Raw genomic sequence first — 2,425 nt, 5'->3', positions numbered from 1 at the left:
TCAATGGCCAGTTCAGAAGTGTAGCATTTTAGCACAACTCAAAAACAGTTCAGGTATTTAAACAAATGTTATAAATAGGGTTTTCAATTGTTTGTATTTAGTATCTTATTACGAAAATAACTTTAAGATTAAAGCAGTGCTTCCCTATATTCATCTAGGTTCTGAGACAATGTAATTATTTGTATTTCATTCATGAAAGAATATATGGTAAAAAGTAGTTTCAGTGGAAAACTAATCTTATCCTTTTCTAACAGGAAAAAGCAGCTAAAATAAAACATCAAAAGATAATTGCTTAGTCGGTATTTCCTAAAACGGCTTTTATACCTTGCCAAATACGCTCTTTGCCCTCAGCTGTTGACCTGGGAACTCTGCGAGTCAGCACGCTCCTCGCCTCCGCCAGTCGCTGAACCTTCCTGCATTGGACAGATGGACGTGGCCTGCTCCTCTGAAATACAAGACATAGAAAAAAATGTAAATGTTCAAAAAGATCTGTAGTACTACTGTACATTAAATAATACGGCATATTGTCAAACTTTCGTTTTGTCCTTACCGCTGCTCTCAGCCGCCCTCTTGTGGCCTTGACCTCGAGCAATTGTGCATCCAGACTGCAGCCTGGCACCGTTTTTCTTGTCCTCTTCAGTCTGTAATAGGCAGTATATACGATAAGCCTGTATATTGTAATAGGTAAATAAGTTGAATCAGTTGTACTGTAATGGAACTATCAAAGTGACTGCTACCTGATAAGTGGCTCTACCTACTCTCATATTTGCGGACACCCCTTATGGCATCTGCTCCGACGTCTCTGCTCAGCCTCACCTCTGCCCAGTTCACGCACTCAAAAAAACAAGAAAATAAGTATCCGTCTTTCTTTCTAAAGTCTTGCTTCAGTTGTGCCAAATCTTAATGTGAATAATACCCTGGACTCAAGTTTCTGGAGCGCTTCTTGCCACCCTTCATGGCCAGCGTTCCAGCCTCATCCAGGCGGTGCTGCAGCGTCCTTCACAGCAACCCCAGGTTTTCATCACTCTCCGATGAGCGCTGGTATCTGCTCCTTCTTCAGCTCCTCCGCCATCATAGCGCTAGCCAGAAATTGTCAAAGAAGATTTGTTAAGTGAAAATCTTTCACATATTGGAGTGAAAATAACAAAAATGGAAAGTAAACCTACATCAGTGATGGCTTCTTGGCTTCTCTTGCATTTCTAGCTTCCTGAACAGTGTCATCCTTCACTCTGGACCTGGACCAGAGTCAGACTCAAGCTCTTCTTGGAGTTCAGGAAGGCTTGTGTTCTAAAAGGCACAAAAAGGCACTTTAGTCATACATGCCTAACTTCCCGTTATGTGATTAGATTTTGAATTACTGAAGAAATATTTGGCTTGTTCACCTGATGAGGGTGAAGAAGGTCCAACACGCTCACTGGCATCATCCACCGCTCTCTCAGCAATCTTGCACGACTTCGCTCTGTCTGTTCCAGAGGGTCCCAGCTCTAGTTACTCGATTTCAGCTACCCTCAGACCGTCGCTATCCACCATAGACAGCTTGTTCCTTGAAGTCTTCCTGGGTCTGAAAGCATCATCAAGGTGCAGTTGTGCATCCTAGTGAAAGAATACCAGGGAAGTATTCAATGGATGCCAAAGTTGTACCTGCACTGAGCATAGTCTGATGCAACAGTTGTTGTCTATCAATCCTTCAGCTGCGCCTGCACATTCCTCAGCTGCTTCTGGGGATCAGCAGCCTGGCGATTGGCGTGGCCCAGCTGAATCTCCTCTCATTCAGGTCTCCTCCTTCTTCTTGATTCTCAGGGCATCGTTTCTGCTCTGACTCAGAATCCAGAGTGCTCTGCATGGAGTCAACACCCCTGGCTGTTCCTCTGATCTGTCCATCTCTCGTCTTTCTCTGCCAGCTTCCTGTCCAACTCACCCTTGATTGGTTGAGCGCCAGCGTGGACACGCAGGACTCTAGACCTATTGTGTGCCGAGTGTTCCTAATGATATCAAAGACTAAATTATTAATATTTGCCAAAACCTTGTTTTGTATATTTCCATGATTTTCCTAGGAAAAAAAGGACCTCAGCCTCTTCAAGAGCCGTCTGGATCTCAGCCTTCTCGGTCTCACCTGCTTCGTGGACTTCTCCAGCTCGTGGATGCTCTTGCCAGTCTCACCAATCTGTTCAGTCAGATCTGAGATCTCCTCTGCAGAGAGATACATGGGTTTTATAATTGTTAAGCCTTACAATGGAAAACAAAAACACTTTTTTCTAACACAGTGAATACAATATAAGAAATACAAGTGTTGAAACACAATGAGAAACTTACGTTGCAGGTTTTGTTTTCCCGCCTCATGGTCTCCAACTGATCCAGAGATTCTTCATAAGCGTTCTCCTCTGAACAGCTCAGTGCTGGAGAGAACGAGTCTCCTTCTGTGCCT

The 2,425-nt window shown here is 43.9% G+C and overlaps 1 protein-coding gene and 1 pseudogene across 1 annotated transcript in view; both read right to left on the bottom strand.

The window, feature by feature from the left end:
- The window catches only part of ankrd46b (ankyrin repeat domain 46b), a 25,021-nt gene that overhangs the window by 4,215 nt on the left and 18,381 nt on the right, over positions 1-2,425 (bottom strand). The gene's annotated exons all lie outside the window — the stretch shown is intronic.
- The window catches only part of LOC116669465 (myosin heavy chain, fast skeletal muscle-like), a 9,446-nt pseudogene continuing 7,368 nt past the window's right edge, over positions 348-2,425 (bottom strand).

This window comes from Etheostoma spectabile, chromosome 19 (assembly GCF_008692095.1).
Source record: "Etheostoma spectabile isolate EspeVRDwgs_2016 chromosome 19, UIUC_Espe_1.0, whole genome shotgun sequence".
Classification (NCBI taxonomy): Eukaryota; Metazoa; Chordata; class Actinopteri; order Perciformes; family Percidae; genus Etheostoma; species Etheostoma spectabile.
The sequence above is the reverse complement of the archived record's forward strand: the minus strand, read 5'-3'. Positions and strand labels throughout refer to the sequence as shown.